Source organism: Jaculus jaculus, chromosome 19 (genome assembly GCF_020740685.1).
Source record: "Jaculus jaculus isolate mJacJac1 chromosome 19, mJacJac1.mat.Y.cur, whole genome shotgun sequence".
Classification (NCBI taxonomy): domain Eukaryota; kingdom Metazoa; phylum Chordata; class Mammalia; order Rodentia; family Dipodidae; genus Jaculus; species Jaculus jaculus.
Genome location: NC_059120.1, coordinates 32,866,345 through 32,882,670, shown reverse-complemented (window position 1 = coordinate 32,882,670; position 16,326 = coordinate 32,866,345).

Below are 16,326 nucleotides of genomic sequence, written 5' to 3'. Positions count from 1 at the left end.
TAAGCTACAATAAACTATATTTTCCAAATGAGTAATGTTGGAAGGTGACCAAATCTGAACTTAAAAGTGCTAAAAACAGAGCTAGTTTTATGTATCAAGTCATGTAACAGTCTTCTTTTCCACTATTCCAAACATTAAATTTTGTTTAGAAATGGGAGGGGCTGTATGTAGTTCATGTCCATGAAAAATGCTTGGTAATAAGTATCTTAGTTTCTATGCATTTTGTGGAGTACCATAAAAGTCACTTTTGTTGAAACTTGCAAGTTCTTGTAATAACCTCTCAATGCTTAACATTGCATATCATGTTAAAGTGCAATTTGAATGAGGTGAGCACCAAATACCTCCTACTGGGCATCAAACAATTAAAATGTGGTGTGTGTGTGTGTGTGTGTGTGTTAGGCAGACCAGATGTCTATTCCACAATCACAATTTCTAGTCTCTTGTTACTTTGCTGTGTCATTAATAGTTTCTTCTAGGTATAAGTTTTATAAACAAATAAGTATTAGCACACATCAAAGATGTTTGAATCCTAAGTAGGCTTTGACTACTAAATTGTAGCAGTAACTATGATTTTAGTTGGTAATTGCTGCGTGAACCCTGTATGTATTAACACAACATTCTATATTCCTTAAATTTGTGCAACTCTGAAGATAAGGAAAAGAGGTTTGGAAAGTACAAATAATATTTTACTTTTCCTTGTAAAATTTTTTTTTAATTTAATTTATTAGTTTTCTTTTCAGTAAATACAGGCAGTTTGGTACCATTATTTAGGCTCATCTGTGATCTACCCCCTCCCATTAGACCCTCCTTATTATTGAAAATGGGTCGTGCATTGTGGAGTTAGCCCCCAGTTATTAGTATGATAAATGTCTCTGAAAATCATGACCCAACATGTAACTCTGACATTCTTTCCGCCCCCTCTTCAGCAAGATTTCCCTGAGCCATGTTGGGTTCATTTTTGGTCTGCTTCAGTGCTGAGGTGTTGGGGGCCTCTGAGGCTCTGGCTCTCTGATTTGGTAGGAGTTGATTTTTCTCTGCATTGATCTCCTTCCCCTTTGTGCTGGTATCCAGTTCACAGGAAAACATCACCCTTGCTTATTTCGCCAGTTGTCCTTAGTTTCAGTTGGGCCCCTTCTGAGGTATGTTGGGGCAGCTCTCTTCTTAGGATCTGCATCTATCTGGAAAAGAGAAGCAGATTCTCCAACGGAGAGTAAGTTAGAACCCAGAAAATTGAGATAACACTTACTTTTTTGATAGACAGTTTGATAGGTGTAGGCCCTCTTATACCCCGTGATTGATGGTAGCTTGATATTGTAGAGTGGGCTTGTGTTTGGGTATGGTTCTGACTTGTTTCCCAGCTCCAGCTAAGGGTCTAGTACCACTGAGTGGATCAGTTAGCCAAATCAAGAGCAATTGATTCCTCACCATAGCTGTGTACCACTATTGCACTTGTGTGGGTATCACATCCGGTTAATTGTTGCTACTTAGGTTAAACAATGTGTTGCTTGGACAGATCTTGGTCACTTCCCCCAGTCGCCTGTGTAGCGCCTTCTGGCACTAGACACGCTGACTGTCTGGGGACTGACTCTCTCCTGGCTTCCAGCCATGTCATTCCATTTTACGTGTCAGCTGCGTATGGAGTCTTCAGCAATAGGGTCTTACCACTGGCCTTTGGTGGGTCATCAATTACTCTGACAGAAGTCTGTCATTGTTTTGGGAAACCTTGTAGGTTTCTCTGATCAAAAGCTCATTGTGGATTGTAGGCCCAAGCTGGAAGTGGGGGTTACAGGTCAGTGTCCACTAAGAAATTGAGGAAAAAGATAACTAATATACAAGAGTTAGAGAGGAGAGAGATAGAGGGGAGAGGGGGAGAGGGAGGGAAGGAAGATGTAGGAGATTTAGGTCAGTCTTGATCCTACCCTCTCCAGTGTCTTGTGGTTCAGGTGTTTCCTGTGAGGGACTAGTGAAGGTTCAGTCATTTGGTCTGTCTTTTAGGAAGTAGAATTTTATGGTACCATTGCCGTTTGGGTCCGGATTACTATTTTCCACCCTTTGAATCCCTCCCCGCCCACCCATCCATCTTATTGTCTAGTCCATGAGGTACTTGCTGGGTATGTAAGGCATCTTGGGCAAATTCAGGTTAGGTGTTGCAGATAAGTGAGACTATGTGTCGATTTTTTTTCTGTGATTGGGTAAGTTCGCTGAGAATGATCTGTTCCAGGTTCAACCATTTTTCCTCAAATTTCTTTATGTCGTTTTTTCTTACTGCTGTATAGAATTCCATTGTGTAGATATACCACATCTTTGTTATCCATTCTTCTAATGATGGACATCTTCCGATTCCAGCTTTTAGCTATTACGAATTGAGCTGCTACAAACATGGTTGAGCAAATCTCTCTGGCTTTTGGTTTGAAGGTTTTAGGGTACATGCCCAGTAATGGTATAACTGGGTCTGTTGGTATTTCTATAGTCAGCTTTTTCAGGAGTCTCCATATTGCTTTCCAAAGTGGTTGTACCATCCTGCATTCCCACCAACAGTGAATGAGTGTCCCTGCTTCTCCACATCCTCGCCAGCATTTATTTTCATTTGACCTTTTGATGTTGGCTATCCTTATTGGGGTAAGGTGGAACCTCATAGTTGTTTTAATTTGCATTTCTCTGATGATTAGGGATGATGAACATTTTCTTAGGTGTGTGTTTGCCATTTTTATCTCTTCCTCTGTGAATTGCCTGTTTAACTCTGTGCCCCATTTTGTGAGTGGGGTATTTGTCTTCTTATTGTTCAGACTTTTGAGTTCTTTGTAAATTCTAGAGATAAGGCCTCTATCAGTTGGATAACCTGCAAATATTTTCTCCCACTCTGTGGGTATTCTATTGGCTTTGTTTATTATATGCTTATCTGTAAAGAAACTCTTCAGCTTCATATGATCCCAATGGTTGAGTGACTGTTTAAGAACTTGAGCCACTGGGGTTTTATTCAGGAAGTCTTTTTCCATTCCTCTATCATGGAAAGTACTTCCTAAATTTTCTTCCAGTAGTTTTCGAGTTTCTGGTCTTATGTTGAGGTCTTTGATCCATTTGGATTTGAGTGTTGTGCATGGTGAAATGTGTGGATCAAGTTTTAGTTTCCTGCATGTGGTTATCCAGTTTGTCCAGCAACATTTGTTGAAGATGCTATCTTTTTTCCAGTCTATATTGTTTGGGCCTTTGTCGAATATCAAGTAGCTATAGTTGCTTGGCCCAAAATCCGGGTCCTCAAGTCTATTCCATTGGTCTATACTCCTGTTTTTATGCCAGTACCATGCTGTTTTTATTACTATGGCTTTGTAGTATAACTTTATATCGGGTATGGTGATGCCACCAGAGGTATTTCTTTTGCTGAGGATATGTTTGGATATGCGAGGCCTTCTGCCTTTCCATATGAAATTTGAGATCATTTTTTCTATGTCTGTGAAGAATATTGTAGGGATTTTAATTGGAATTGCGTTAAATCTATATATTGCCTTTGGTAGGATTGTCATCTTCACAATGTTAATTCTGCCTATCCAGGAGCATGGGAGGTCTTTCCATCGTTTCAAGTCCTCCTCAATTTCTTTTTTGAGAGTTTTTATATTTTTGTTGTATAGATCTTTTACTTCCTTGGTTAACGTTATTCCAAGGTATTTTATTTTATTTTTTGCTATTGAAAATGGGACTATGTCCTTTATTTCTTTTTCTGTGTCTTTGTCATTTGCATATAGAAATGCTTCCGATTTTTGTGCATTGATTTTGTATCCTGCTACTTTGCTATAGGAGTTAATCACCTTCAGGAGTTTTGGGATGGAGTCTCTCGGGTCTCTTACATGTACAATCATGTCATCAGCGAATAGAGCTAACTTAACTTCTTCCTTTCCAAATTGTATCCCTTTTATTTCCTTCTCCTGCCTTATTGCTTGGGCTAGGACTTCCAGAACTATATTGAAAAGCAGAGGTGAGAGAGGACATCCCTGTCTTGTTCCTGATCTCAATGGGAATTCCTCCAGTCTCTCTCCATTAAGAATTATTTGGGCCTTTGGAGCTTTGTATATTGCCTTTATTATATTAAGATGTGAACCGGCCATGCCAATTCTCTCCAATGTTTTGATCATGAAGTGATGTTGTATCTTGTCAAAGGCCTTCTCTGCATCTATTGAAATGATCATGTGATTTTTATGTTTAAGCTTGTTTATGTGGTGTATTACATTGACAGATTTTCGTATGTTGAACCACCCTTGTGTTCCTGGGATAAATCCCACTTGGTCAAGGTGGATAATGCTTTTGATGTGTTGTTGGATTCGGTTTGTGAGAATTTTGTTGAGGATCTTTGCGTCTATGTTCATTAGGGAAATAGGCCGATAGTTTTCTTTTCTTGTGGCGTCTCTGCCTGGTTTTGGGATTAGGGTGATACTAGCTTCATAGAAGGAGTTGGGTAGTTTTCCCTGTTCTTCAATTGTGTGGCACAGTTTTAGGAAGATTGGTTTGAGTTCTTCCATGAAGGTTTGATAAAATTCGGCTGGGAATCCATCTGGTCCTGGACTCTTCTTTTTTGGGAGGTTTTTTATTACTTTTTCAATCTCCATGAGCGTGATGGGTTCATTGAGGTGGTTGATCTGCTCTGAGTTTAGCTTTGGTAGATGATATGCATCCAGGAATTTATCCAACTCCTCCACATTTTCCAGTTTTGTGGAGTAGAGGTTTTTGAAATAAGTCCTGATGATGTCTGTTGTAATCTCTCCTTTTTCATTTTGAATTTTGTTAATTTGGAGTCTCTCCTTTTTTTGCTTGATCAAATTGGCCAGAGATTTGTCAATCTTGTTTATTTTTTCAAAGAACCAGCTCTTTGTTTTGTCAATTGCCTTAATTGTTTCCTTGGTTTCCAATTCATTAATTTCTGCTCTGATTTTAATTATTTCCTTCCTTCTGGAGCTCTTTGGGTTGGATTTTTCTTGTTTTTCCAATGCCTTTAGGTGGATGGTTAAGCTATTGATTTGGGATTTTTCTGTCTTTTTTATGAAGGCATTGAGTGCTATGAATTTTCCCCTGAGGACTGCCTTCATTGTGTCCCACAAGTTTTGGTATGATGTGTTCTCATTGTCATTCAATTCCAGGAATTTTGCAATTTCATTTTTTATTTCATCCACTATCCATTTATTGTTTAAGAGTGTGCTATTCAGTTTCCAGTTGCCCTTGGGGCTCTTGTTGGTTTTTTTGTTGTTGATTTCTAGGAATATAGCATTATGATCTGATATCATGCAGGGAATTATGTCGATTTTCCTAAATATGTGGAGGCTATCTTTGTGACCCAGTATATGGTCTATTTTAGAGAATGTTCCATGGGCTGCTGAGAAGAATGTGTAGTCTGTGGATTTGGGGTGGAAAGTTCTGTAGATGTCTGTTACGTCTAAGTGCTCTATGGTTTTGTTGAGCTCTCTTACTTCCCTGTTGAGCTTCTGTTTGGATGATCTGTCTATTACTGATAATGGTGTGTTAAAGTCCCCAGCTATGATGGTGTTGGTGGTTATTTCTGTTTTATTGTCAAGTAGGTTTTGTTTTATGAACTGCGGTGCCCCTGTGTTTGGTGCATACAGATTTATGATTGTAATATCCTCTTGATGGATTGTTCCCTTTACAAGTAGGAAGTAGCCTTCTTTGTCTTTTTTGATTGTTTTTGGTTTGAAGTCAACTTTATCTGATATTAATATAGCTACACCTGCTTGTTTCTTATTCCCATTTGCTTGGAATATTGTTTTCCACCCTTTCACCCTGAGGAGGTTTCTGTCTTTAGTGGTAAGGTGGGTTTCTTGAAGGCAGCAGATTGAGGGGTCTAATTTTTTGATCCACCCTGTTAGCCTGTGTCTCTTGATGGGTGAATTAAGGCCATTAATGTTTAGGGTGATGACTGTGAGATTTGATTTGATCCCTGTCATTTTGTGGTGGTAGAGGTGTGTTGGCATTTCCATGGAATTTTTTTTTTTTTTTTTGTATCTACTCTGGGTTTGATTGCTGTGATCTTCTTCTTGTAGGCATTTGTGTTTGGTTATTTGTTTCTTCTCTGTGGAGAATTTCCTGGAGTACTTTCTATAGGTTTGGTTTTGTGTTCATATAATTGTAAAGCTGAGTTTTATCATGGAAAGTTTTCCTTTCACCATCTATTATAAGGGAGACTTTTGCCGGGTAGAGTAGTTTAGGTTGAAAGCCATAGTTTCTTAGCGTTTGGAGAGTATCATTCCAGGCCCTTCTAGCTTTCAGGGTTTCCATTGAGAAGTCTGAAGTAATTCTGATGGGGTTTCCTTTGAAAGTGGTGTGCTGTTTTTCCCTAGCTGCTTTTAGGATTTTTTCCTTGGTGTCAATGTTTAGAGTCTTAATGATAATATGCCTTGGGGAGTTTCTCCTTTGGTCTAGTCGGTTAGGAGTTCTGTTTGCTTCTTGAATCTTGATGGGCCTTTCTTTTAAGAGACGGGGGAAGTTTTCTTCAATTATTGTGTTAAATAATTTCTCTATGTCTTTGGTCTGAAATTCTTCTCCTTCTGGTATTCCAATGATTCTGATATTAGGACGTTTAAGTGTATCCCACAATTCTCTCATGTTCTGTTCACAGGAACTTTTGAACTTACTGAAATTTTTGGACTCTCGAACTGTTTCTTCCATCCTGTCTTCCAGATCAGAATTTCTATCTTCCACTTCGCTGACTCTATTCTTGAGAGCCTCTAGTGAGTTTTGGACTTGTTCAATTAAGTTTGCATTTTCTACTACTTTCCTATGTATCACTTCCATCGCTTTGTCCAGCTCCCTTTTTGTCTCATTTTCTGATTTTCTTGCTGATTCTTGGAAATCATCCTTGCATTTCTTTGTTTTCATTTAGTGTGTCCAGCTGATTTTTAAGGTCCTCTTTTTTTTCATTCTCCCTCAACTCTCTTAGCTCTCTTTGAATTCCTTCCAGTGTCTTATCATATTGCTCTAGCTTAGTGATGGTAGCATCCATACGATTATCTATCCTTTGTAGCTTTCCTGTCAGATCTAGCAGTAGTTTGGTCAGGGTTGCATTGTTCATTGCTTCCACTTGATGTTCTGATCCTAAACACTCTTCTATGTTTTGGTTTGTTGTGATCCTTGTTGGACTGGGTGATCTGTCTGGATTTTCTTCCATTTTATTTTTCGTGTTATTTCTTTTGCGCTGTGGTCTACCCATGTCAGTGTATGGGCAGGTAGGTGGGTGGAGCAGCCTGGGATCTAGCTTAATGCAAATCCAAGGCAGCCTGGGGCAGTTGTAAGCAGCCTGGGTTTTTGCTCACTCTTGCCAAAGCCGCCTACCTATAGCCTGACAGGGGCACCAAAGTTGCCTGAATTCTCACCCAGTAATGCACCTAAGCTGCCTGCCTTTGAGCTTGAAAAGGGACTGAGGTAGCAAGCCTTGAAGGTGCCTAGATTCTGGCTGGGTACACTGGGGTATATAAACAGTCTGTGCTCTTCCGCCTCAGGGGAGTGGGGGATGGGTGGCGATGTACAGGTAGGGGATGGCAGCTGCGCTGGCGCTAGTGACTCAGTGTGGACTTATGTGGCTCTTGCTGTGGGACTGGGCCTACTGCACGTGCAATTGTAGTGCAGAGGCAGATGATGTGGGTACGGAATCAGGACACAGCAGAAACTGACCGGCGGCAAGTGATGTGAGAACAGCAGGGCGTGGGGGGGGGCAGCTAGGAGCGTGGGGCGCTGTGGGATACCGTGGGGTGCTCTGGACTCGCAGGGGGGGGAGGGGGCGGATCGCGCGGGGGGGGGGGGTGAGGGGGTCCAGGGGGTCGCGGGTAGCGCAGGGGGCGTGGAGCACGCTGAGGTAAGATGGAGTGCTGGATGCTGTGGGACGCTGGGGGGCAGTCTGGATGCGCGGCGGGGGTTGGGTGCACGGGGGGGGGCTTGAGGAGCACAGGGGTGGGGCGCGGGGAGTCTCGGGGCACGCGGGGGATCGGGGCACACCTGGGCGCCCGGGCGCTGGACGCTGCGGGGCGCTTTGAGCGCCCCATCGCGTGTGGGTAGGGAGCGTGGGGCGCGCTGGGGGGGAGGGGCGTGCTGGGGGGGTGCGGGGGGTGCGGCGGGTGTGGGGCACAGGGGTTGTGGGGTGCGCTGGGCCGCCGGGGCGCATGGGGCTTGGTGTGCATGGGGCGCCGGGCCGCTGGGTGCGGGGCCGCGCCTGATGCAGTTATTCGCGGCAGGCGGGGTGGCGGGGCGTGGGTCGCGGGGGTGTGTGCTTCCCTCTTTTACCCCGATCTGTGCCCTCCCTCTTCAGAAAGTTCCTAATTTCCCTTGAATACTTGCCTTTTTTTCCTCATTGTTTGTAGTGCAGCTAGGCGGTCGCCATCTTGACCGGAAGCCTCTCTCCCCTTGTAAAATTAATTAGCCAAGATTTGAGGAGGTACAAGTATTTTACATAACGTTTTAGTCAATGATTTAAAATTTTTAAAATTCTTAATCAACTTAAGAAATTTTCTGCATATGATGGAGAATGGAATTTCAAAGGGGAAAGTGTGGGCAGGGGGAGGGAGGGAATTACCATGGGATATTTTTTATAATCATGGAAAATGTTAATAAAAATTAAAAAAATAAATAAATAAATAAAAATTAGCTTAATCAAGAAAAAAAAAAGAAACCTTCTGAGTACCAATTTAATTGTTGTTAACTCTGTTGGGCTGCCAGGTATCTCTTAATATTTATGGGGATGTTAACATTTTATCCATTCTGACCTAAGGTGTTCAAATGTTGTGTGAAATTAGGTTTGGGTGAAAAAAATGAGGAGCTAGAGATATAGATCAGTGGGTAAAAGTGCTTCCTGCACAAGCATCAGGGTCTGAAAGGGCCCAAGATCACCTGAATTTGAACAGATGGGTGTGACCATGTACACCTGCAGCCTCAGCCCTGTGGGGAGCAAGCAGAGAATGGATGGAGCTTGAAAAGAATGGCAAGTTCAGGAATCAGTAAGAGACCCCCATCTCAAGGCAACAAGTAGACAAGCAATGGAGAGGTGACACACAATGTGTGCATAGTCGGTACACATGTGCATACCCTATACACACATACACACACACACAATGAGACACCTCATGATACACACATGCACATATGCAAAAAAGAAAAAGAGCAACAGCTTGGCTATAATACCACTGGAATGATGCAATTTCAATCTCTTTAATGTGCAAATATAGATAGGCTTTTTTTTTTTCTATTGGACCATGCATATTAGTGTTCTTTAACACAGAAGTCAAATAATTTTCTTCTAAAACACATGATAGGTGATGTTTATATACTTATCACACTACCTGTATACTGTAAACAAGAGTTAATTACACATACAATTTATAGATGCTAACTAAATTCACGCCCTTTCCTCACCCAAGAGATGTCTCTCTTAGTGCTTAATATGCCTCTGCCACTTCTTCTCAGCACTTTGGTAATCTTTGAATCACCCCAGTGGTCACTGCCATGCAAAAGGAGAAGCTTCTCTAACCAACAGTAAGAATAACATCAATCTATGGGCATAAACATAAGTATTTAGAGAGTAGTTTGCTGGGCATAGCATACTCATGTAGCCAGACAACAGTGGTTATTTTCCACTTAGTGTTGATGACCTCTATAGCCATAGGCTTTAGTTAGATTTTCAGTACTAGACAAATATTTCCAATGGGGGAATGGGCCTCAAGTCCAGTGAGAGGACAGTTGGTTTCCCCCATAGCAGACATAGCAACATCGTATAGATTGGTGTGTTTGGCCTGGCTATCCAGTCATAAATCTTGCATGGGCCACTGCTAGTTAAAACCTTTGATGTCACTTTCCCCTACATAGATCCTTCCATCATCCTGACAGCTAGTCAACAGAGAGGAGGCTTCCAGCTCAGCTCTTGCTTGATTACTCAGTGACCAGCCCCCCAAGTATATGGAGTCTTCAAACATAGGGTTTTATCATCTAGTGCTGGTGTGTAAACAAGAGCTTTGACAATAGCTATAATGTTTGGGGGTCATCAGAGGCCTCCCTCCCCATAATTTACACAACACAGTATAAAATCCGAATTACACAGCAAGGTGTGGACACTTGTCATCATCCTCAGTGATATTGCTTCTGTTTTTTTTTTTTTTTTTTTTTTTAATGGGAGACACTCTTCCTTCCATTCTTTATCATTTCCACCCTTCCAACCCTTCACACTTCAACTATTATAGTACTAGGCACCAAATATTTATTATTTGACATGGGCTGCCTTGAATTTTAGTGATGATTTTAAAATGACATATGAGGTCATGAATTGTCCAAGTTGCAACTTCCGTGAGACATGCACAATATTGAACCCATGAACATTTTCACATCATAATAGAATGAGACATCAAAGTTGGAGAGTGACTACATGGAGAGGAGTAGGTTCACTGAATTTGGGGTAGCAAAGGGGAGATTCATGGGAAGGATTATTCTCAATTACAAAAAATTAGTGTGTGGAATAAAGAGAAGCGTTTATGAGATGACACACCACAAGATCTTGTGGGCAGTTGTTCCATGAGAACTTTTTGTTTGTAGAAAGACTACAAAATCCTAGACAAATGCCATTATAGGTGATAGCAATTTTTTTTCAAAGTAAAAACTAGTGTTACAATGTATCATAGTCTGTTTTCTATTGCTATAATCATACCTGAAACTGGGAAATTTGTAAAGAAGTTTATCTTAACTAACCATTCTAGGAAGCTCAAAAGTATGGCACCAGCATCTCATGTTGCTTCTATCAAGACAGAAAAATGGACCATGCAAAAGCAGGGAGAGCATGAGGTCCAGACTTGCTTTACAATGATCCACTCTCATCATTTCTTTTTTCCCTTTTCTTTTTTCTTTCTTTTTCTTTTTTTTTTTTTTTTAGAGGTAGGTGTTATGCCCAGTTCTCGGCACCCCCAGTGACCACCAAGGAGAACCAAACACATATGCTAGGGCAAGGAGCTTTATTTCAGCCTTAAGCTCGGTCTCTTGACTTCACCAACACAGTGGATCCATACAAGAGCCATGAGTAGCAGGAGGGTAGGGTTTTTATAGGGATTTGAACATAGAAGAAGGGAATGGGTACATAATTGGTTAATTTAAATAGTAACTGCACTTGTATTCTTATGATTTTGGCAAGCAAAGTTGGAGGGCTGGGGCTAGGGGAATTGAACTTATCTATGACTACAGGAATGTATGGCATAATCAGTTTCCAGTAACTGTTAAATCCATCCTTACCAGAAAATAAAAACTTAGACCTTGTCAGGAAACAGGAACTTAAGCCTGTTGAGGACTCCGAAGCCTGTCATGGCGTCCATCTGGTTCCTGAGTCCTTCAGTAGGGTCTCACTCTATGTAGCTTCAGGGTGGCCTTGAACTGGTGGTGATCCTCCTATCTCTGTCTCCCAAGTGCTGGGATTAAAGGCTTGTGCCACCATGCCCGGCATTTCTCATCATTTATTTATCTTCATGGTGACTCCTGTACTAAAACCCTTCCATCCCTTTTTCCATCTTTCAGGTTAAAAAGGGAGCATACAGTTCAACAAAAGGAACCCATGTGACATTTTCACTGTCTTTCCAGCATCATCCCTGGTTTTTCCTCTTATCTTGAGTTTCCGAGCCAGGAGGTGTTGTTTGCAGGGTTTCAAAGAAACCACTTATCTGCACATTGTATTGTTTTCTGCTCTCAATATTTTGTTTTCCCCATTTGTCATGCATCTTTTCCTTCAAGTGTTTTCTAATCCCTATCCTTCTTCTGAGACCACTTCAGAGATATCACGGCATCCTGAGCCTTTGCATGCATTTATCACACAGTACTGAAGACATCTTTTGCTATTTTTCATAAAAATGGCTTTCTTTTCTGCTCACCATCTACATGACCCTATCAGGTCTCAAGGAGGGTCTTATTTGTCTTTGTATCACTGAGCCTAGTGCCTTTCTTAATGTCTAGGCTCTCAGAAAATGTTGATTGAATAAGCAAGTGAATGAAATTCTTCTGGGATTTAAGCTTATTTGGAGACAATAGGGGGACTGTTGAAGACATCTGAGGTAGGAAAGTTTTCTAAATAGATCACATAGCAGAAAAACAAAACTAATTGGTAGTAAAAGAATAAGACCAATGAAACAAATAGTTAATTCTTCAGCTCTTGAAAAGACAGAAAAAGAATAGATATGAAATTTATATATTAAATTTTCAGTGAAAGAATAGTCTATATTCATGAGTCCAAAGTCATTATGTAATATTATTGAAGATCTATGCTGATTTTAACTTAAAAGTATGCAAGACTCCATAATTCTCTGTGTAGGATGTATTTGCATACATTTTATGTGATTAGTACATGGCGCAGAAAAAAGTCACAGTACAGTATCTGAAACCAAATTTTCAAATGTCCACAAGCATGCTTGCTGTGGCTCCTGACCTTGAACATGCCAAGAAGGAAGCATTCTGGGCCATGCTTAAGCAATGCCACACTCACAAAGGCAAGTAGTTCTAATATCTTCCCTCCCACAGTGGTTATATACCTGCAGCCTTTTCCATGATGACCTTGTACCAGGACAGTTCTGAAGCCCACCTTCTGCTTGTGAATATTTGCCAGGCTTAAGTGCTTCTCAGAGTCCCAGCTCATTTCATGAATGGTCCTTGATATTCTCATTTGGTTCCATGGCTAATGCTCACTGTCCATGGCCTTGGTCTCCAAAAGTCATTCAACCCTGTTTTGTTACTTTGCTCATTTCCTTTGTGCAATTTCTCCATACTAACCAATTGATAGTCATTCCATTAGTATAGAAATGGCCATATATTCTCTTAAAGAAATGTAAAAAGCCATTTAATTTTTCCATGATACAATGACATATTTTAATAGAAAATATGGAAATTTAAATAGAAAAAGTTGAAAATTGTTCTTTCATTCCATGTGACTATGAATATTTTAGTATATTTCCTGCCCACAGAGTACCAGTCATGCTAGGAGCAGAATCCCTGGAAGCAACAGTGCTGTCTGGAATGTTCCTCTTTTAAACACTTGCTTGTGTTTGTTTCCTTTGTCATTTGACTTTTTCATCAAAAGTCATGAGGACATGAGTGTGACAATTTCAATGGTTTCAAGCAGTGATTATTAGGCAAGTGTTATTTTGCTTCAAGGGATATTTGATATTTTCTGGAAATATTGGGAGATATGTAAGTTCCTAGGGATCTGATAAGAAGAAGCACAAGACACTGCTAAACACCCAATAATGCACAAGGTGCCCCTCCAATAGACAACTATCCAGCCTAGAATGAGGAGCCTTGGTTTAAAGCTATACACTTTCTTTTTTTCTGATATTTACATAGTCTGTCTATCTCACATAAGAACTCTTTTAAAGAGAAGGAATTATCTTGCAACATAAGGGAAAATTAGGAATGAAAGTACAAGAAAAGAATTGTTTTCTGTTCCAACAATTGAGCAGGTGCTGTGTTACTGTTAACAGATTTTGAGAACTAAGGGTCTTTCTCAGCCCTAATGGGCTGGACTCTACTGTTTATGGTTATTGGGTTCATGTTTCATACTAAAAAACAATTAAGGAATGTGAACAAGGAGGTGAGGAGGGCAAAAGCAGACTTTATTATGGAAAATATAACAAAAGACTTCTGAGAGAGTGGGAGGGTCCCCCATAAGAAAAAAAAAATGGGGCTGCTGGATCAAGGGCTTGGAGCAGGGAAAATAATAGTAATAAAGCCCCAGAGAGTCAGGGCAAGCATGCTTAGGATGCCCACCACAAGCAAACAAGAGAAAAGAAAGTTAAGCTTTCTAAATTAGGACTGAGAAAAGCCTGCTATCTGCAAGTTTGTCAACACATGCCCTAAGGGAGGGACTCCTTGGAACTATAGTTTGTTATCTCACTAAGGGTTCCCACTCTTTAGAAAGTCTGTAGGTGGTCTCTTGCCCAGGTGAGTGACTGACAGGATTCCAGGGCTACAACACTTTTGGGGGGTGGGGAGTCTGGAGGAAGGGTGCCTTCCCTTTCTAATGTTACCAGGGAGAAGGGTGGTTTTTCCCTTCAAGGACCTGTAAGCCTAATGTCTGTCTATGCACAGCCTTACAAGAACTGAACCTCAAGTATTTTGATCACATTCTGTAATTTAGATAACTTCCAAGACAAATCTTCCTCCACTTTCCTAATGAGCTAATTATCTAAATAAAATAAACACACATACACTTATAAATAACACTGTAGACAAAGAAACTCCAGAGAAAGCATAAAAGATTTAGCAATGTCATAAATTAAATAATACAGAAACTTATCTACTTAGATTTTTTAAAAATACCTTAAATATGAATTTCCACATATAGCCATCTGTTTTTGTGGTTCAAGGGATCAAACTTAGGACATGCTAAACAACATCTCTACCACTGAGTCACATCCCTGGCCAAAGGAGTTGGCGTTTTTTGCTATGGGAGATAAAATCCTTCCTTTGTTCAATTACAAGAGCAATTGGTCTTTCAAAGTATAATGTACCTCTATGCCAGTTGCACACCTGTTTAGAGTACTATCTTGATTTCTGACCTGTGATCTAAAGTCTGTGGTCTCAAGAAGACTATTAGAATAAAAAACATTTATTAAGGGCCTGGGGAAGGGGTGGCTGGCACCATGTCAGGCCATGAAGGTGGCAAGAAGAAATCCCTGAAACAGCCCAAGAAGCAGACCAAAGAGATGGATAAGGAGGATAAGGCTTTCAAGCAGAAACAAAAGGAGGAAGAGAAGAAACTCAAGGATCTGAAAGCAAAGGCCACGGGGAAGGGCCCCCCTGGCCACAGGTAGAATTTAGAAAGCTGGCAAAAAGGAAGCTGTTCTGTAGACCTGAGATGGTGATGACCCTTCTCCATTCCTATTTAAATATCTGGATTTACTGTCATAATATCTTTTGCTACCAATAACTTGAATGAAGTGCTGTCCTGGGGTCTTCTGTATATTACAATATACTTTAAAAACAAAAAAACCACCAATCATAAGGTAGCTCACTGTCTCTAGCTTTCATTCAGCCATTCCTACCTCAGCTGTGAATTTAAAATAAATAGTCTTTCATCCAAAAAACAAACAAAAAATAACTATAGCAATATATGGCCCAGAAAAGGAGAAAACATGCAACCAAGTTGCTTTTATAAAACTACCATTCAAATTATTTTAAGTTTCTTCATAGAAGACCTTTAGGATACAAATGCAACCTGGTCATATTTTCTACTCTCACTTGCTTGTCCTTAACTTTAACTATGTCCTCTCTTTCTCATGGAAGCATTTCATTATTATTTTTAACACTGCTTCTCTCTAGATGTCTGGATTTTCTTTACATATTATGTTTTAGAGTGGAAGAAGAATGAAGTTAAGTTATGAAAATTCATCAGTTAAAGCATTTGTTAAAGTTCATTTTGTGAAGACTGGTATGGTGGCTCACACCTATAAGCCCAGCATTTTGGAGGCTGATAGGAGGATCAATATTAGTTCAAGACCAGCCTACACTACAGTGAGGTTCAGGTTAGCTTGGACTAGAGTGATACTCTGACTCAAAAAAAAAAAAAAAAAAAAAATACCCTTCCTTCTCTTAAGAGTTTATGACATCTTACATTCTAGGTGGTTCCAGGCTGCCCTTGTCTCTTCCTGCATGTGGGGATTTCCTTTCGCAGTCACTTGTGTCCTTACACAGCCCCCGTGGAGCACACAAAGATCTCCTCTGTGGTATGCAGGCCAGAATCCATCATGTACTTAGCCTACATTTACTTTGTCTTTTTTTTTTCCCTAAAATTATATTGAACAGAGCATAGTCATTTTAAAACTTATCTGAAATCCCAGCTAATACATCCATGTGGTCTTCATATGCAAACTCTTGATTTGGTAAATATAGATACCATTCTTCTGAAAAATCATCTGTGTATCAACAAATATGTCCCAAGTATTTGAAAAATATCTAAGGGTACTCAGTTATTGGAATACAAAATATATGTTTTTTTTTCATGCAAAAATCTGCTAAATGAAAATGTAAAGAGAGAAGCTGGATAATCTCTGCATTTGCAAGTTCCTTTTAAATTGAATCCGGGCAGAGAAAAGCCAATGAGTAGTGAATAAGGCTAATTCTGCCTCAGAAAAAAAATAGGTCATTGCCAACAGAACTGTGACTTGAAGAGTTCCAGAAATGCATACTTAACTTAAAACCAAGTCTCCCTCTGCAATCTGTTAGAATACTCTTAATGCTAGAATTAGAGGTTTGAGACTTTTTTAAAACAAAATATTAACATGATAAGATGCATACTAAAATGTAAATGGCCTTTTCTTGCTT